Source organism: Aulostomus chinensis, chromosome 20 (assembly GCF_037954235.1).
Source record: "Aulostomus chinensis isolate RoL2024-O1b breed Wild chromosome 20, RoL_Achi_v1.0, whole genome shotgun sequence".
In the NCBI taxonomy this organism is placed as follows: domain Eukaryota; kingdom Metazoa; phylum Chordata; class Actinopteri; order Syngnathiformes; family Aulostomidae; genus Aulostomus; species Aulostomus chinensis.
The window spans coordinates 7,941,280-7,962,672 of NC_141339.1; the positions used below are offsets into that span (position 1 = coordinate 7,941,280).

Below are 21,393 nucleotides of genomic sequence, written 5' to 3' on the forward strand. Positions count from 1 at the left end.
TTAATGACACAGTTATCATGACAGTCACATAGTCGTATTATCATGCACTCATATGCTACTCAAATGCACAACTCGTAAGTATGGTGTGCACACATTAAGGACCCTTCAGGGGCTTTCTTTGTAGTCCAATGCACTGCCAGACTGAATTGACCAGGGTCCTCATTTATAAAACCTGGCGAAGGATCCATACTAAAAGTTTACGTACGGCGAAAAGCTGAAAAGTGACTACGCAAAAAAAAAAAAACTGATTTATAAAACCGTGCATACGCACACCTGCACGCACTTTCCCTTTATAAATCACAGTCCAGCCGGAAAGTTACGCTGCAGGATTTGATTCATGTCCCTCCCTCTCCACACCCACAATTCACCCTGTATGGTCATGCATATTACCTCATGAATGTGTTTTGCATTTTAATGCATGATTGATCGACGGCATTTCACCTTCAATCATGGCATCAACCAGAACAAAGAGGAACTTTTACAAGAGCGAGATGGAGGTGCTTGTTGATTAGGTGGCGGCGAGACGGGAAACTTTATTTGGCGGCCATTCAAGTGGAATTACTAACAAACGAAAAGCCACTGATTTGCACGCCGTGGCTGGCACGGAGCGCGGCTGGCACTGGTCCAATCTGAAGGTGGAGGCAAAGAAAAAAGTGGCTTTGCACCGCTGGATCATGGCAGCTACAGGTGGGTATCAGAAAACAGATGAAACGTGCACGTGTGACACAAGTGTTTTAACAAATGGCTCCATTATCCACCGCCTCTTATGTGGTGAAAGTTCGTAAATCAACATTGTAAAAACAAACAAAAAAGGATTTACTCACATTTATCTTTAAACAAGGTCCATAGGTGGCGCTATTGACTTTTGTTGTTGTTGTTTTTTTTTGGATTAGTGAATGTTAAGCCAGACTGGACAAGTGTGCCGAATTTCAGCGAATTTCATGCATGTTCAGGGGGTGAAATTACATTATGCGTGTTATGCGCATAATGCGCATATTGCGCACGCTCATTAACAGCAAGAACTGTCTAGTACCAGGTTTTGAATGGGTGTGTATGTGAAAACCGGCTCCGGGCCGTCTGGCCGAGCTGCCTCATGGGTGTTGGGGGGGGGGGGGGGGGGGACACTGTGTGGTGTGTGTTTTTAGTGCTACTAATGTGTTGCTCTGCCGAGCAAACATAATAGGGTCTTTGTCTGAAGTACCTTCAAGCTCAGGCCCCTTGGTAGCCTGCGTGGCTGGTGAGATTCCTTCACCCTCAAGCCAGGCCAGGCCAGCTAGCGACAGACAGCGCAGATAAAACAAAGGCCTCAATTCTATCTCGGCCATTCATTCAATCAATCTGCTTAGTCAGTCAGTCAGTCAGTGCTGCAGTTTGTGTTGCGCGAGCGAGCGACACGAGAGAGCTGCACTAACTCGGCTCGCTGGCATAATCGCCCCCCCCCCCCCCCCGAAATATGTCGAAGGGGCGTGTGTGAAAGGGGTGGGTTCAGTGTGTGCGAGTGTGTGTGTGGGGGGGCACTGACTGAACTGTGAAGTAACACTTCAGCCAAAATCGCATTGGTCCATTTTCCCGCAGCGATTCAAAAAAGGGGAGATACTTCAAAGAGGTTATGACACTGCCTCACACTTCGTGTGTATTCCCAACAACTGGGGGAAGTTGAATAAACACCTAAAACACGAAAATTCTGATTTTCTTTCTAGGTGACCTTTAAATAACTGTCCTTGGCTCTACAATCCATCTTTGGAATTGTTGAGTGAACAACATGAAGGGCTGCAAACTGAAAATCTGCAGCTCCAAATGTTAGAGATGACGTTGTTGCCCTGAAAATGGACTCCCTAAAGAAGGAATTGACTCTGAACCTCGGATGCGAGTTCAACAGGTGGAGGAGGTCCTGGAGCAGCTGTGAAGACAACTGAACTGAAGAACTGATTTTTCCAGCTTTCTCAATGTTTCTGAAAATGAAGTCCAGTTCATTTAGACTTTTTAAGGCAATTATTCATATTCAGCACATCAAGAATATGTAGCTTTACACTGAAGTCTGGCAAAAACAGGAGTTGAGATAGGCAACTGTCTACATCTACTTGCTACATGCTGGTCTGAAAGCTGCCACCAGCAAAGTGCACAGTAAGCCTGATACCTAATCACAGTTACATACAGACATACATAAAGAGATTTCTTGCTTTTATTGTTAAGAGATGAAGCTGCTGAGGTGACTGGAGTGAAAGTTATGCAAAAATAACAGCAAATAAAAATGCATTTATTTTCCTCAAAATAAGGTCTTGTGTCTTGTCCCTTGCATAAGAAATATTTTCGTTGAACCTGTTCCTTGTGTGTCACACATGATGAATTAATGTCTCTCACACACACACACACACACACACACACACACACACACACATAGTCCCATGTCAAGCAGTACTCTAATACCCTCATCCCACAGAATCATATGCAAATGGTGACATTTAACTGAAGGCAGTAGGTTATATAAATCCATCCTGTGTTTTCATAAATGTTGTCCTTAGCTCACACAAAAAATATACACCTCACTGCCTTTGTGTTCAGAAATTGTAAAATAATAGTTTTTGAAGCAAAGGCATACAGACAGCAGTGTCAGCAATTCTGTCATGCTGCAGCCATGCCCTGATGGTCTCTATCTAGTGGAAAGAAGGAGAATAGTGTCATGCCAAACACATACTGTGCTTCCATATGGTGATCTCATATAAGAACAAACAGTATATGTTGCAACAACTGATGCTCCCTGTGAGCCCATTGAGGACAGACCTTACTGTCACTGTTGTACTGTTGCACATTAGACCCAATGTATGCATACATATATATTCATGTGAGGTTTTATGGCAAATATTGGCCTTAATTTACTTGGTGTTTATGTACAAGCTTTTTGATACAAAATGGGTTTTTAATCCTGAGCAGTTATATTTGATCTCATCTTAGTTTTATCAAGTTTTAATATCCTAGGAAACACAACTGTAACACTAACATTATTGGCTGATATCTTGGCAAGTTCAGGGTAATGTCTGTGATCTCCTCTCATTGTCCTACTTTGTACCTCCCTTCTGCCTATGGCCCCAATATTGATCCCAACATCGCATTTTAAGAAATGTCTTCATTTTTAAAATGCATCTGGAAGAGAGAGGCTTGCTGAAAGAGCAGGGGACAGTTGTGTTCTGTCACAGAATTTGTTTTTGCACCAATAACACCTAAAAGAGGTGAGGGACAGCCGGAATACAACGTAGAGGGTAGTTTGGAATGCATTTTTAACATAAAACATTTTTTTTGTTACTTTGTCATCAAATTTCTGTCATCAAATTTCTTTCAATCAAAGTTTGAGCAGTATTGGAAAAGAGAACTAAAAAAGGAATAGACACACATACAAATGACCAAATGACTGCACAAACTGCTAATCACGATATGACATTTATAAGTCAAATAGCTGCTTTCGCCAACTTTCGGTTCTCAACATTTAAAAAACACACCTTGCTGCTATTATTTTGATACATTTAACCTACAGCATAGTGTATCTCCCTCAGAGATTTACTAACTTAAGTGAAAATCGTCTCTCATTTGGCACTTGACAGTTATCAGTTTCTGACCTTGTTTGTGCTTGATTTTTTGCAGACCATGAGGTGTTTGTCTGAGAACATATAGGAATGGCAGGGGTGGAGCGAGGGGTAGATTGTCTTGTCATTTATCAATTGTTGTCCATCCATCCATCCATTTTCTTCCACTTATCCTGTTAAGGATCACAGGGGGGCTGGAGCCTATCCCAGTGGCTTTTGGGCAAGAGGTGGGGTTCATCCTGGACAGGTCGCCAGTCCATCGCAGGGCCAACATACAGTATATAGGCAGGCAACCATTCACAATCACAGCCACACCTATGGTCAATTAAGAGTATCTAAGAAGCCGCCTGTGGGAAGCACTGCATTACCTATATTGGTGCAATTATGAATATGTAGCTGCAGAGGGAGCCTGACCTGAAGGAAAGAAATCGAAAACACAGTAGTGAAATACTGTAAGTGAAGTGATGAAGGCCTCTATCAGCATGCTACAGGGACAGTAACTTCTTTAATTAACTAATGTTCATCAGATTACTGGTTTTAATTTAACTCTCAATATCTGCTGAAAAATAAGCATTTGGTCAAATTAAAATGAACACAAAAGCACTGAAGCATTGTTGCTCACTAAAAAAAAATTAAACATCGTGTCTAGCAAATGTAAAAATGGGAAATGGACTCAATTTATATGGCGCTTTTCTACCTTAGCGGCACTCAAAGCGCTTTACAGTGTCATCTCATTCACCCATTCACCCACACACTCACATATTGATGGTGAAGGCTGCCATGCAAGGCGCCAACCTACTCATCAGGAGCAATTATGGGTCCAGTATTCAGTCCAGTATGACTTGTAATATAAATATATAAAATATAAAAAGATTTTTTTTCTCAATTTTTTTTGTAAATCTGCCACATTAGTCTCCTTTTTTTCCAAGGTTTATTTTCTGCATGTACCCTTTTCCATTTGATATCGGCTTCATTTCCTTTACCAACAATCTCTCTTTGGGAAGGGGCACTACTGATTAGTAAGAGAGTATTATCCATAACATTTGACCCCAGTGCTGCCTAGGGTTTGCGCCAGTCTGGAGAAAAGTGTAACTTTGATTTCATGAGATTGCTAGTCTGATTCAGTGATTCTGAGAATCAAAAATAATAACAGCTGTAATAGTGCCCAGAAAAATGAATCCACCAATCAGTGAAGCACATATCAAAGTTGTAGATAGGTGAGGGGTCAGAGTGTATGAATTTTGCGTCTTCATGAGACGAGTCTAACGGTGTTGGTCCCATGTTTGTGGGACATTCGTGGGAGGAGTTATAGTGCTCCAAATTAGCAAAAATGATCTTTTAGTGGTGTTTTTTTTGTGATTAGTGAATGTTTAGCCAGACCGGACAAGTGTGCTGAATTTCAGCGAATTTCATGCATGTTCAGGAGGTGAAATTACATTATGCGCATATTGTGCGAGCGCTCATTGACAGCAAGAACAGTCTAGTACCAGGTTTTGAATGGGTGTGTATGTGGAAACCGGCTCCGGGCCATCTGGCTGAGCTGCCTCATGGATGTTGGGGGGGGGCTGGGACACTGTTTAGTGTGTGTTTTTAGTGTTTTTAGTGCTGCTAATGTGTTGCTCTGCTGAGCAAACAAAATATGGTCTTCGCCTGAAGTACCTTCAGGCTCAGGCCCTAATTAAATCCTGTCTGTAGAACATTTTATTGTCCAGAAAGAGGAACTGCATGGTTCCACTCTTAACCCTCCCTCTGGCTTTATAATAAATAAGTCAGCTCCAAATGAATTTTAAAATTAGGAACCATCACTGTTGTGATGATCTTCTTGTGTTCCGGCAAAATTTGATTATGTTCTTCTTAATGAATGCACATAACACTTTGATGAGACAAGACATGAAAAATTTCATACAAAAATCTAAAATATGATTCATATAGTAGTCTCACTGAGACAAAGCCAGTCTCATCAACGCAGAAGGTGAACAGTGTAACACTAAGCCCACAACCATTTCCTTAACTTCATCCTACCCCCACCCTCCTCATTAGTGTTAAAGGCTTCAATTATACAAAAATTCTATATTGGAATTGCCTAACTAAGTCAGTACCACTCATATCTCTAACAATTGGCATTTTTCATAGAAACCATTTTACAGGTCTTTGCAGTTTAGGTACAGGTGTAAATTATATAAATTAAAGCTCAGTTCCATGTGTGTAGTCCAGTGCATGCTGTCTCACTGGTATGACTGTACACACTATATTGATAAAGAGTAACAACACTATTAAAAAGCATTTTGGCTTTTTGTTAGGAGTACTATTGTTGTGAAGCTGAGAGAATTCATTGCCCATTACAATAAAATATGAAGGGTTTCCACAACTTCAAATTAAAAAAAGTGTGGAAACGCATTAAAACCCCATAATAATATGTTTAGTTCACTTCAGAATATATGTTGAGGTGGGCATTTCCACCAACATGCATGCGCCAGCAATATAATGTCACTCGCAAGGTTGAACTTTGAAAATAAAAAAAAACGCTATCCTTTTTTCCTCTGAGTCAAGCCATCTAAGTACGAACATTTAGAAATATTTTAATGAAGTTAGGTCATCTGTAGGCAATGTGCATTAATCATCTAATATCTCTCCATCTCAAATGGTCCGTCAACATACTCTGTGGTGAATATTTCATTTTTAGTTCTTTTTCAAAAAATACTTTAGCATGTAGCACTAGCTGCCACTGCTGCATGGTGCCACAGATACAGAATGTAACAGCACATGTATCACTCATGAAAAGCTCTCTTTTCTTGCTGTCTTGCCAGTACTGTGTCATGTGGCTGCTGCTTTTACAATGTAATCACTTACCATTTACTTGAGTGACTTGGCCAAGTGGGTCCATGTCATGATAAATTCATGTTAATTTTATGTTAAGATACATTAAAATCTGGAAACTTAAAATTGTGAACTGTATAATTTTTCATAGTTGTAGTGATGCACATTACTTTGCACATCTAAAAATACAAATGGTAAGGAAACTGAAATAAGTGTGTTTTGCACTTATAATGGCTGTATATGTTTTTTGGTTTTGTTTTGTTTTGTTTTGTACCAGGCTACTTCACTTCAGTGTAGGCTGCACTGTTTGGGGCAACATTTTGGATGTGTAGGCCAATGCACTTACTGAAAAACATCCTTGCCTTACAGAACCTGGCTTCAAATCTGGATGGTATGGATGGAAACACAGTATAAAGTTCAAGATGGGCAATTACAGACAGAAATTTAAAGGTGTGGGCTGTCAAGAACTAAAGGGTTTTCTGAGAAAAGAGATGCTGGAGACACATGAGGTAAGAGAAACAAAGGAAAGGAACATAGACCGTATGAAACAAATTTTCTTCCAGATCTCAACTAGGGAAGAGACAGCAGAAGTCTTGAAGTAGATAGATAAAGATGATCCAGTCGATGAGAAAAACAACCCAAAACCCAGCTTACATCAATGATGCAATGAATGCCACATGCACTTTAAGAAGACAAGAGATCATTGAAGAGGACCCACCTGTGGCTAAAATGAAAGTCAGATGGCCTGCCCTTATTACTGAAAGACAGATAGAATGTGTACATTTTTTCTTCGTCATAGAAAAGTACTGATGTTGTATTGTGTAAAGGGATCTATGCTAACATTCTTCACATGGAGCAAATGTGCTCCTAAAGTAAAAACACCCCAAACAATTCACCTTATCCCTAAAATTTGATGATGTCTGATGTGACCCATAATATACAGACATGGAAATACTAACAAAACATTAGACATCATTGTTGTATATACTGATTTGTTAAACTTACAGCCTTGTTGCCTAGCATGTATGAATTATCATGACAATATAACAAAGCACTGACAATCTAATGTAAAAATTAATAAAACTCAATAACCTGTCACGCAAGCCAACTCCTGTGTGATGGACAGGTCAAGACAGTCTGAGTACACAGATTGTTGAGTTTGAAGTTAATATTAATGAAATATGCACCTTGAGACTGTCACGGGTCTCCATTGTACATCACGTATCTGACTACATGTTAGTTGTAGTAGTGAAATGTTAAAAATTTGGGTGACTACCCTGAACTAAAACACCCTGCTTTCACAACCATTCCATTAAAAGTTGTTGCTGTGACAATGGTCTACTGCAATTCCTAGAATCTTGAGAGGTTACTTAACCCTGAGCTGTAATATTACCATACCATATAAACTTTGCCAGTGGTGGGTGGTTGTTGCTCATACAGCTAACATATGTGCCCCCTGACCTTAGCTATTCAGCCGAAGGGATGCTGCTTCAAAAAAGTTTTTTTTTTTACCATTCTAAGCTAATGAAGATCCCAGTCAAAGAAACACTGTGATTGTTGAACATAAGTGGCTTTCAGATGCTCATATTTTTCACTGATGGTGTTTTTTTTAATGCCTGTCATCTAAAATTGTGAAGTTGTCTGAAGACTTGTTGTTTTGGCAAAGAAACAATTTGTAGCATACAGTACTTGGGACATAAATACTGACAATGTGCTCATTAAATTTCTCTGTTTAAAAATGAAATGAGCATTGTCGCCTCACAGCAAGAAGGTTCCAGATTTGAGTCCCAGCTCAGGCACAGGATGTTTCTGTGTGTAGTTTGCATGTTCTCCCTGTGCCTGTGTGGGTTTTCTCCAGGTAGTCCGGCTTCCTCCCATAATCCATGCAAATGGAGACTAGGCTTATTTGATACTCTAAATTGACCGTAGGCGTGACTGTGAGTGTGAATGGTTATCTGTCTAGATGTGTTGGCCCTGCAATGGACTGGTGATGCGTCCAGGCTAATGGATATGTGGATCCAACAGAGAATGCAGTTGGCCCCTGCAGTCACAATCTGATGAACAATAAATCCAATGGTCTGTTTTGCCAATCTAAAGAAATGCACTAGGGGTCAATCCCTCCTAAGCAGGTTTAAACATTGTGGAATACCATTCAAAATATTTAATTACCTGCTTATTTCTGATTGGCAACTATTACAATGTAAAAATGAGAGGGAAAAAGTTAAAGCCTCAATGGGATTAAATCAATATAATTCAGGCAATTTACCGAAATGTTTTTTGCATTAACTTTAAAAAAAGCTGACTACATGGCTTCCTCATGAGCTCTTCACTAACCTCACCATAAGGATGCATTACCATTCTTGAAACAGTACTATTGAAGGGTTAATTATACTTTAAGCAAAGCACAGTGTCATTCATCGAGTGTTGTTGTATATAATCTGAATGCTCTGATGCATGACCTGTAACAAGTAGCATAACACATTTGTTTTGCAATTAAATCACTATTTAGTTACCTTTCCAAATAAGTAATGTACAATTGGAGGAAAATACTGGTACATTCACTTTATTTTTATTTCTCTCCTACTTGGTGACAGTACTTCCATTAAGGTCATTTGCAGTGAGAATATGCAGCAGAGAACACAGCGACAACATGGCAGAGAAGATAGCATTTACGAGTGGTGGCCTGAAAGCTGTTCACAACTTCTGTTAAACAGCAAACGAAGGAGATGCATTTATCTAGTAGAAGAGAGAAATGCAAAATGTGATTGTTGTTAACCGTCACTTGTGAATAACTTCCCATTTGAAGAAGCCCCTGCCATTGCAAATAGTTTTATTTCACAAGTTATTCTAAATTATGTGCTGGTTGAGTTGAGCTTAAGATCATGTTGTTCTTGCTGTACAACACTCTTCCACTGCTAGGTGGCATAAAGTCATGATAAGACAATGTAGAACAGCCTGCAGCAGAAAACCCCTTCCCTGGTAAATTGTGATGCAGTTTCTCCTGTGTAGCTGAATTGCAGTATGGCACAGACTGTATTTCTTGCACTTCCTACCTGCACTGTGCTCTGCCATAGGTTCACTCACAGGCTCAGCCCATCCATCACAACCTCCATGACTTTACTCCCACAGCAGTGGAGAGAGAGAGACGACCTGGGAACACAGAATGACACAACACCTTTAGCACCAACATACACAGTCACACAAAAACAGGATCAGGCTGCCAGGCTTGTAGGCACTAAGAAACCCCTGCAGATCCTGACAACAGTACTGTTGTATCATTTTCCCATGATCATTTATCTAATTTCACTTTATTTTCCTGAACTATAGTATAGGGATTTAGTGGTTAAAATATCATAGCAGCTGGAGAAAACAGTTGAGAAGTTCAATGACAAAGTTCAAGACCAGGACCAGGCAAGATGCTTTAATTGGGACTAGCTGGTCTCCCTGAAAAACAAAAAAAAAGGTTCCTGACATTTGCAACTCCTTAGGGGACTGGTGACTTTCTAGCTCCCATCCCCATCATTGGAAGAGCACATCAGGTAGCCCAGGTAAACCCCAAAGGGTCCCTGGTGGCCAGAGCATTCATCATGAAACTTCTGAACCATAAAGACCATGAGAACTCATTGAGCGCAACCAGGAAACTGAAAGAAGTTCTGTGTAAAAATCACCTGATCTGGCTCTTGTCTGACAGATTAGCAGATACGTGTCAACGATGGTTTGATGGAGTCAAGACATACTTTTTAGCCATGAATACTCATGGATAGATACCAGGATGCTCACAGCTCAGTTTGTGATGATATGCCAGGGCCTGATCTTCAACTTGATCCTAAAGCTGAGGACTGTCTCTGGAAGATGCAGTTTGGCCTCACAAGAGACCCCTCCCTCCGACTTGAGACTTAAATTGAGTAACGTTCTGGATGGACTTGATATTCTCTGTCTCTCTTTTTCCTCTTTGTGCTTCATCAGTGATAAACAAGGTATGTTAAACAGTAACATGAGGTGAGAACTTAAGTTCGCAAGTCAATCCCTTTTAAGTTAAAAGACAGCTGTATAGATCCATATCATGAAAAGGCTGGAAGGCTATTGGCATTGAGAATAAAAAGGGACGTGCTTGCTCATGGAGAATCACTGAATATAAATTCATTGAAGGAGTGTGGTAATACACTTACTCTTCTTGTAAAGTGTCATGAGATAACTTTTGTTGTGATTGGCGCTATACAAATAAAACTGACTTGACTTGACCTGACTTTAGCCACAACAATACGTCAATCAGCTGAGATCACAGGCATAAAACGAGGAGGGAGGAAAAATCATTTTGCTCTTTTTGAAGATGCCTTTTTTTTAAAAACTTGAATACCTCAGAACACTAAATAAGCATCCATCCATCGTCTTCTGCTTATTCCTGTTAAGGGCTGGAGCCTATCCCAGCATCTACAGGTGAGAGGCGGGGTACACCCTGGACAGGTCGCCAGTCCATCGCAGGGCCAACATAACAAACAACCATTCACACTTACATTCATACCTATGGTCAACTTAGAGTATCCAATTATCCTGGTCCCCAATTGCATGTCTTTGGATGGTGGGAAGAAGCCGGAGTACCTGGAGAGAACCCACGCAGCCATGGGGAGAACATGCAAACTCCACACAGAAAGATCCCATGCCCGCATTGGGACTCAAACCCAGAACCTTCTTGCTGTGAGGCGACAGTGCTAACCACTGCACCACCGTGCAGCCACACTAAATAAGCCCCTGTGTGAATTCAGACACTTATCTGGCTATAATACCAATAATTGTAAAAGCGCTTTATTAATATTAAATAGAGAAGAGAGGGAACAGCCGTTGATTTATTCTCAGTTTGCTTACCAGAGGAAACATCCCTGAGGGATCTACCTACTCAGGCATTACAAATAACCCCTAATGTTAAAAACATTGCATCAATCAATCATGATCCACTTGTGACAGAGCATATAAAACATACACATAACCCATTAAAAAAATCACTGCATCAATCTTATATGGGCCCCATAACTTTTTAAATAAAACTATTAAAGTATCATGTTTAACTTGTTTAGGGAAATAACAGCTTTAAACCAGCGGGACATGATATGTAGTAATGTGCACTAAGCATCATGTATTTCCAGTATGAGATTGTGGTATAGGTAACTTTAAGCACGGCAGGCAACACAGAATATGAATGCACCATGACCCAGGAAATACAACACCTCACCTATGTCACCTCATTGTTTATCCATGTACTGCTATCTTCCAGCAAAAAATGAAGAGCAGTGTCAAGGATTTACCTTTCCATCAAACTTTTTTAATGGTTCCAAATCAAATCAAAATGCACAAATGAAGATATAGGTCACAGTGTGTCAGTTTACCCAATGGATTGCTTTTGAGGAGATGAGGTTTTTTGTTGTTTTTTTTTCCATCATTCTGCCTCGGGGTGGTTTGCTGTGATTTTTTAAAATTTATTTTTAACATCTTTGTACAAATGACCTCCTGACCTTGAGTCAATATCTGTAAATTGTGTCTGAGAGAATGAGCTGATGACAGTAACAACTCCCAAGTAAATTTTATTATATTATATTTCATTATTATTAATCTCTTACGTTTTAGTTTACATTCAGTCATAATGATCTTACACTTATTTTATCCTTAAAAGGCCACCAGCTGGCAGAACACTCAATAAGTCAAAGGAGCTATTCAGTAAATGAACACCTTCCTTAAACATGCATGAGAGCAACTGAGCACCAAGTAGGATCACTTCAAGTGTAAGAAATACACGGCTCATGCAAGCCTCACTACAGGCAACACTGCAGTGAGGTGTGCGTGAGAAGAACACTTTGCATCTCTTCACATTCTTCTCCAACACATGCATGGCTCAAAGTCTCTTGGCACCTTGTAATAGTAGTATTACTGTGTGATCCATTCAGGGAATGTTTTTAAGACTCTCATGCAGATCCAGACAGAAATAGAACAAGAGAAAATATGTTCATACTGGAAACAACATTTCCACTTCAACCATACACTTAACTGTCACTACATCTATCTCTTTCCAGTAACCAGCATCTGCAGTTACCAAGTGACTAATCTAGGGTAGGAAATGCAGAATAATTAATCTTGATTGTCTGTGAATAACAGTTCCAATCTGTTAATAACTGGATTTAAGTTATGTAAGAATTGTGTGTGACAACCTGACTGTAGCTCTCTCGTCACTATGAGGTTGACATTCATGGTTTTAAGATGAATTGCAGATAAATTTCTTTCCTCAACAACAAGGCTCCCCAAAGTGTAATAAAAGTCATTTTAAAAAAGCGTGTACAGCGTGCAAATCACTGCTTAAGTTTTATTTTCTGTTCCCAAATTATTAATCATTTGGTTATAATTTAATCAGGTGCAGGATGTCAGGCTGACATTGCAGTTGGGCATACAATAGGTGGCTGAACTGAAGCAGTAATTTCTTCCTTCATGGTAAAAAGTTTGGGAAACCCTACACTGTAACAAATTGCTGTGTATTTATGGTGGATTTACAACAGTATTGTACTGTATTTCATGATAATTGTAAAATACTGTTAAATATTCATCCCTCTCGTGTAAATTAACAGTTACAATCGTCAATTAACAGTAACAGCAAGATAACGGTAAGATAACTTAATTCAACAGCACTAAACAGTATTTGTAATGAATTACTGTAAATTTACAGTGGATTACAACAGTATATTACATTACTTTATAATAACTGTAAACTACTGTTTTATATCCATGCTTACATGTAGATTAACAACTAATGCTCAGTCAAAAACAAACTGTAATTTAACAGCATAAAACAGAATTTTCTTCAAACCAGTGGAAACCAGTTTCAATTGCAGCCAGAGCAGTGCATGGAGAGCAGATAAAGTAAATTTATGCTTATCTCCCAAAATTGGTAGTGTCCATTGTTGTTTTGTCTGCATGATTATTGAACTGTTGACATTTCAGATGATTTGTTACGTCCTTTTCATTATTTCAGGTTGCTAAATAGGGCTAATTAAGCAAAGCAAGCTCTGCTGCTATCTTGAACTCAAGCCTTGTTGCTAACCTTCAAAAACAGTTTTTTATTGTAGTTCATGTGTCATAACCACCGTTCCTTCAGTCGGTCCGGGGGGGTTTTCCCAGGGTTTGGATGCGGATTTGCCTCTCCAGGTGGTTCATCTTCTTATCGCTAATTTTGGTGAGTGGCCAGCTGGACTGTTGATTCATGCCGATGTGAGTATTCATCAGTTATTATATGATTGTTGTGACTTTAATTGTACTAACATTATTATTATTTTGTTGTACCCCCTCTTAACTTTTCGGGTGTCTGCCACTGCCGCTAACGTTGAGAGCATCTTGCTACCAGCCAGTTCTCAGCTTATTTTGCTTGGTATGTATTTTGGCGTACATTATCAAAGAACTTTATTTTCTAATGAAGAATGAGGTGTCAATAAAAATTTTGTCAGATGGTACTGGACAAGGTTAGAACTGGAGATTCTATCTCATTCCACTCTATATTTCATAGGAGATGAGCCCAGGACAAACAGCCAGTAGGCGATCAGCATCGAGGGGCACGTGGTCTGTGAGGGCATTCAGCCAACCTTTGTGTCTGGATTGGCTGTACTGTTTGCAGTCTTCTACATTTTCAACCTTCAGTATCCAGATGTAGCCTCCCAAACTCTGGAATTTATTCAAAGGTTGGTATTACAGGTGTAAGTGACACAGTTAATATATTAAGCTCTGTGCTGTTGTATGTGACTCAAGAAGTGACGGTTAGGACTGGGGGATGACGATATCCACTTGAATATCATGTATATATGTCCAATATCAAGGATATCAATATCAACAATCCCAAATATCTCAAAGTGCTGAATACAAAACACTTGCACGCACGCTCGCACACTCAGTCAGTCAGTCAGTCAGTCAGTCAGTCTCTCTATTATGGAGTGGGAGCTCTTCTTCCAGTCATCCAGTCGGCCTTGATCTTATATTAACCATATTTGTGACTTATATTAACCATATTTGTAACATATAATAGGTTGCGTTTGTTCTATCACCTGTGTCATTTTCAACTGTTTATCCATTAAGATGCCACTTTCAAGAGGAACTTTCATCAAACAAGAGAGAGTGTCCTTTCTTAGGACATTTAAGGCAGTGCCTCCTTCTATGTTGTTGGAGCACAGAACCTTTCAGATACCATTATCAGTGTGCCTGAAATAATAATTGTCACTGTTTGCAATTGCTATCAGTTTTTCCAAAGACTAAGCACTCAAAGATACATTTCCTGTCATCAGGATTAGGACTTTTTCTTCAACTTTTTTTCTTTTTTTTAAAGACGGTTCATTGGTATCAATCCAGAAAGAGGGAGCAAGGCCGCCCATGGAAAGGTCACCTCCAAATGGACTGGCAATGTTGGTACAAAAAAGGGCTGAAAGCGTCAACCCCCAAGTTGCCACACTGTTAAAAAACTTGCTGGACTTCGAGTGGGACTTTCTTCAGGTAGGTCACGATGTCTTGTCTTTGTTTTTTTTTATTATTTGCTTACTTACTAACTCTATTACTCCCACTTCCTCCAAATGGCCCTTCTTATCATACCAACAACATGCTTCTCTACTGACTTATTAGCCCATTTATGAGAGAACCTCCCTTCCTAAACAATAAAAGTCAACTAACACCCTCCCTTCATCCTTTCTGTCTCTTGCTGTTCTCTCTTCTTTGCACTTGTCCTGTTTTTAACCATGTTCTCTCTTCCTCAAACAGTTAAATGCTCTAACCCATTTATCTCCCCTCATTTTTGTGTTTCTTTCTCTCCTTCCATTAATTAGGGCCTGAGCCAGAAGGTACTTCAGGCGAAGACCCTATCATGTTTCGAAGGCAGAGAAACACGGAGTCAGCACTAAAAACAGTAAAAACACACACTTAGGAGTATCGCAGCCCTCTAACAACCACATAGGGGGGTCCGGGGGGGGGGGGGGGACGACAGGGGGGTGAGGTCTCCCATTGAAACCAATGGTGGCAAAAATTGTATCTGAACTTGCTCCGTTTTTAGGGCCTGAGCCAGAAGGTACTTCAGGCGAAGACCCTATTATTTATTTATTATTTATTTATTTATATTTTAAAGCTGCAAGCAGCGTTGTTAGGGCCTGAGTCCCCGCGCACCCGCGGCCGGATGGGCACCGTAGGCCCGCAACCAACGGTGTAATTGGCAAATCCCTAGGCCTTGTCGTTTAGGAGATATGAGCCTCAGTGCGCTGCACAGTGTTAGTGCAGAACTGAGAGCTGGCCCTTTAAGAGCCCTTCCCTTCTCTGCTCGCTCTCTGCCATCTGTGTCAGAGTGGAGAGCAGAGGAGGATTTTGCCAGTTTCACCGTGAAAAACAGTCATAACTCAGCATATGTTGGTCAAAAGTGGAATGTAAAGCAATCTTTGCGTAGAAGTTTTTGTCAGGAATTGAATGCTGTGGTTTTTGAAGGTGTGGGTGTTTTAGTTTAGAAGCTAGAAGTGTTTGTTTGAGAGTATGTACCATGAGGGCAGAGAAGCTCCAATTGTGGTTTCCATGACAACAGTAAACAAATCTCTGTCATCTGTGCCAGATTGGAGAGCAGATGAAAAATGGACATTTTTAGTGTGTGAAAATCAAACAACTCTCCATATGTTACTTGAAAGTGCAATGTAATATCATATTTTTGTAGGGATTTTTGTCAGGAATCAAGTGGTGTGTTTAGTGATGCTGTGTGAGTTGTAGTGTAGACGTGACAAGCGTTTGTTTGAGAGTATGTACAATGAGAGGACACGGCGTCCCCATAGACTTCCATTGTAACGTAAAACGTGTCTCCCTGACTTTGACAGCTTCTAAAATGGACACCGAGTAACTTATTACAAAGTTTTTAATAACTTTTAATCAGCACAGTTGGGAGAGTAATGTGTGAAAGTTTGGAAGTGATGCCAGTAATGGCTTAGGATGAGATAGATTTTGTTTGGGGAGTAAAAAAAGTCCTCATTTTGACAGTTTTGTCCAATTTGTGGACATTCAGCTGTAGATAGATGAGGGGTCAGAGTGTATGAATTTTGCGTCTTCATAAGACGATTCCAACGGTGTTGGTCCCATGTTTGTGGCACATTAGTGGGAGGAGTTATAGTGCTCCAAATTATAAAAAAAAATCTTTTAGTTGTGTGGCTCCCTAGGTGACGCTATAGACTTTTGTGGTGTTTTTCTTTTTGATTAGTGAATGTTTAGCCAGACCGGACAAGTGTGCTGAATTTCAGCGAATTTCATGCATGTTCAGGGGGTGGAATTAGATTATGCACGTTATGCATTCCTGACAAAAATCCTTACAAAAATATGGTATTATGTGTCACTTTTGACCAACATATGCCGATTTATTCAGCTTTTACACAGTAAAATTCTGTTGATCCTCCTCTGCTCTCCACTCTAGCACAGATCAAAGACAGAGCAGTGTGGGAGGGGTTCTTAAAGGGCCAGCTGGCAGCTCTGCTCTCACTCTCTGATCTTCTAACTCCTAAACTACAAGGCCCAGGAATTTGACCAAGACACCCTTGCATTCAGGCCGGCGTCAAAGACGCAGCCGCACAGGCCCTAACAACGCTTCTTGCAGCTTTAATTTGACCCCCTAACCATGCTCAAAAACTCACCAAATTTGGTACACACATTGATTTTATAAATTTTATAACAAAAAAAAGCGCTCTATTCAATAGCGCCACTTACATACACAAAAAACCATGCCACAGCCTGTAGGAATGTCCTACAGACATGGGACCACCACCATTTATTCGTCTCATCAAGACGGACAAATCATACAGAGAAACCCCTGACCTAACTCTAACAGGACGTCCATAATTTGGACACGAATGTCCAATTTTGGACAATTTTGCGCCCCGAACAAACGCTATCTTCTCCTAGGGCGTTCATGGTATTGCTTCCAAAACTTAACACATAACTCTCCAAACTCTGTTGATCAAAAGTTGCTAAAGGTTTTTATATAGCGTAAATGGTTTGGATTTACAAGCCCTCAAAGTGGGGGAGACACTTTTTACACTTTTCACCTTACAATGGAAACCAATGGGGCACCTGTCTGCTCTCATGGTACATACTCTCAAACACTCACTTCTCACATGTAAACTAAAACTCCCACAGCTTCAAAATACACACCACTGTATTCCTGACAAAAATCCCTTCAAACATATGGTATTATGTTCCAATTTTGACCAACATATGCAGAGCTATTTGATTTTGACACGCTAAAAATGTCCAAATGCTCTGCTCGCCATTCTGATACAGACAGCAGAGAGCAGTGGGGAGGGGTTCTTAAAGAGCCAGCTTGCAGCTCTACACTCACTCTCTGCATCAGACTAAGGCTTCTATCTCCTAAACTACAAGGCCCAGGGATTTGCCAATTACAACGTTGGATTCGGGCCGATGATTGGCACCCGGCCACGGGTGCCAGGAGGCTCAGGCCCTAACAACGCTGCTTGCTGTTGCACTTTGTAGTTTGGCCTTGGTTTTTTGCAGTCTCTCTGTGTTTCTACAGATCCACCGCAGCTCCATCTCTCTGCACCAACTGCTGCCTGCTCCTAAACTGTTTTCTTGTCTGTAACAACATCTATTGCACGTCTGTCTGTCCTGGGTGAGGCATCCCTCCTCTGTTGCTCACCCTGAGGTTTCTCAGATTTTTCCCTGTTAAAAGGGTCTTCAATGGAGTTTTTCCTCAGTTGATGTGAGGGTCTAAGGGCAGAGGATGACACATGATACCATGTAAAGCCCTTTCACACAAACTGTTTGCGAAAACGGGCTATACAAAAAAAATTGCTTTGCCTTGCCTTGCCTATACAAATACAAATTGACTTTACTTGACTGAATTCACATATGCAGTGCAACAAAGCCCAATTGTCAAAATGTGTTTATTTCCCAATGGAAAAGATTATAAGTCACTACTGCTCTAAATACTAGTGAAGTGGAAGGACACTCTAATCAGTGCAAGTGAAACGAGCCATGTGTTTCAGCTCCAGTAACATCACAAATAGCATCTTGTATTCTTTATTTCATTTTCCCTATCTTCCACAGAGGTCAGCAGTAGTGGTTACAGCAATGGAGGTGCAGCACTGGAGCTGGTGGAGATTTGGTGTCTTGACAAGGTGAAAGTTAGGAACCTTTTATTGTGTTGCTCTGTGCTTGCATGAATGAACAGCATGAGGACAGGATAAAAAATCAAAACAGATAACAAATAATGAAGGCCTTGGCAGAATAAGCGGGCATGCTCTGCTGCATGCAAAGCAGCTTATGAGATTTGAGAGGAGATCCGGAATGTTTTATGGTTAAACAAATGAGAGAAGTACAATGAGACCATTTAATCCTTGTGCAAATGTATGCATGTGATGTTAAAGAAAAGAGGTGCTTGGATATCATAAACATAATCACTTTCATGCCGTTCCGTACAACACTAAAATATACCAACTGGCAGCCATCTGGAACCTTTAACCTGTAGCAGCTTTGATGTCATCCAAATCTACGAGATCTGTGTTGTTGCTAATAAGAACAACTACAGCTGTGTCAAAAATTACCCATAATTACAAATCATATTTAAAAAATACTGCGACAGACTGGTGATTTGTCCAGGGTGCACCCTGCTTCTCATCCAAAGTCAGCAGGGACACAAACCCTAAAGCGTAAACAAAAACACTTAAAAACTGAAGAGGATATGGCGCTCCTCCAAACTGGAAGAGTCAGATGCCGTCTGGCAAGATAACCTTAAAATTCATAGGAGATCCCCCCGTAAAACTAGAGCAGGCTATTATTATTTCATGAACTTTTTTAAATAAATAAAAATTCTATTTAGAGAGAAAATTAGTTTCCTCCTGCCATCAGTTGAATATTACTCAGTAGCAATTATTTTTAATGAACTTTTTTAATGATAAAATTCTATTTGGAGAGAAAATTCTTTTCCTCCTGCCATCAGTCGACTCCATGTCATCTTTAAACTCAGAAACCATAGTGGCAGCTGTAGGCCTAGGCATATACCTTGATAGCTTTTCTCCCATTGACCTTCGAAAACTTAGAACAAGGATTTCCTCTTCTAAACCATCCACCTGTCTCCTAGATAGCACCTCTCTCTTACTCTTACTATGATCAATATATCACTGTTACCTGGTTAAGCTCCACAGTCCTTTAAAGTAGCAGTAATTCAACCCCTTACCAAAAGAACAACTCTGGATCCAGCAGTTTTGTCCAAATGTCAACTAATGTCAAATCTTCGTTTTCACTCCAAAATTCTGGAGAAAGTAGTTGCTAAACAGCTTTGTGACCTCCTTTCCAGCAGTAGCTTATTAGAGGATTTCTAGTCAGGTTTCAGGTTTCCTCATAGCACAGAGACAGCACTAGGTTTTTGTTGTCCACCAGACCTTTTTCACAGCATTTTTACATGAAATTGCAGGCTTGAAATTGCAATTGCAATGCCAAAAATGTGGGTATTTAGCACTGCAGAAAAAATCTTGAACTCTTTGGCTGTATGTATAAAAATCCACATCTTTAATATTTTATAACTGTTGATATAATGGATCATAATAGATTATATGTGTTTATCAGTGTAGTAATAGTGCATTATCATGCACTATGAATGTCATTATAATGAACTATACATGCAATACTCATAGAAGTAAGACCTCAACACAGGAGACACATGTGGAAACACTTTATATAGCCAAGTGTGAACACACTCAGAGCTGTCTCCTTGTGATTAGATCACATCAGGAAGCACTTTAATAGAAGGTGTGCACAGTGCCTGAAATTATCAAGGTTTGTTTGAGGGAAGCCCCTCATGGAGGTGTGAGAGTAAAGACACACCACAAACATCATGAGACATTTAGGTTAGTCAAGTATGCAGAGGTTTCAGAGCATATCAAGCCTCTGGCCAGCTGCTCTACTTTCAGCATTTCAGATGATTATATCCTCTATAGTTGGAGTTCATTGATAGCACAGGCCCGGTGTTTTGTTATGTCTTTTGGAATTGATTATTGTTGCCTCAGTTTATATATTTTTTTCTGACAGGGCATTTTGTGCACAATCAGTATTTTTTGGAATTTTCATTTTCATAAGATTTTACTAAGTTTGTAAGCCTGCATAGAGATAGACAAAAGAGAAAGAGAGTTGTTGCAACAATGCCATCTTTCAAAAAATACAGTACAGTACAATACAGTTGTCAGTTAATGATGCTTTCTAATTTCTTATGTTTATACTTGAACATAGTGTTGCTAAGAATATTGAAATAGATGAATCATGTGAAATGAAGTAGAAATCTACAAGTAGAAATCTTCAAATAAACCCAGTGTTTGTTGATTAGTGTCCGTATTGACAGATATTGCTTTCAGTGATCAGTGGTTGGCCCAAAAATCCTAATTTAAGGACCCATATGCGCAGTTAAAAACAGAATACGAGCCTCCATCGAGACAATATTTTATGCTGCATTAGTAATACAGCTTCACTGACAACAATCTGCTTGTTTGTTTATCTGACTGTAGTTAGTGTCAAGTTCTTTCCTTACAGTCTTCAATTTGATTAAAGGGTCCCTGTACTTAAGAAAGTAACACTGCAGATACTCCTTGAGTTTTAAAAGGTTTATTTTCTTTGATCCAGCAGGAAAGGAAGAACTGACACAGACTCTCAGGTGGAAAATATATTTTTTGCTTCTCCACTGATCACTTCAAAGGTGCATCAATATTCTCTGTATCTGTATTTAAAAAACATAATTGTACTATTTCCAATGAAATGCATGACATTATGTTGTAGTGAAAAAAATAACCCACAGAGTCTAAAACTGTGAAAATAATGGCCCAAAAATGCTGTTCACAATGCTACTGGATTTTTTTTTTTTGAATAAACATTATAAAACCTTCATGTCGAGGTGTCAGATTAGAAAAGGCCCTGCAGCTTTTTGGTAAAGAAATAACAAAAGATGCCACTATAAACATCC

General features: G+C 39.9%; 1 protein-coding gene and 1 long non-coding RNA gene across 2 annotated transcripts in view; one reads left to right on the forward strand and one right to left on the reverse strand.

Moving 5' to 3' along the window:
- LOC147242704 (leucine-rich repeat and fibronectin type-III domain-containing protein 2-like) overlaps positions 1-21,393 on the reverse strand; it is a 147,422-nt gene that overhangs the window by 61,689 nt on the left and 64,340 nt on the right. Inside the window, exon 2 of the mRNA XM_086188828.1 lies at positions 9,449-9,545. The gene's annotated coding sequence lies outside the window, so the exon portion shown is untranslated. The remainder of the gene's footprint in view (positions 1-9,448; positions 9,546-21,393) is intronic.
- LOC147242705 (uncharacterized) lies at positions 13,659-21,235 on the forward strand. The gene is made up of 6 exons (XR_015110703.1): positions 13,659-13,800; positions 13,936-14,107; positions 14,746-14,909; positions 15,236-15,315; positions 18,492-18,562; positions 21,060-21,235. It is a non-coding gene; the product is annotated as an uncharacterized LOC147242705 (long non-coding RNA).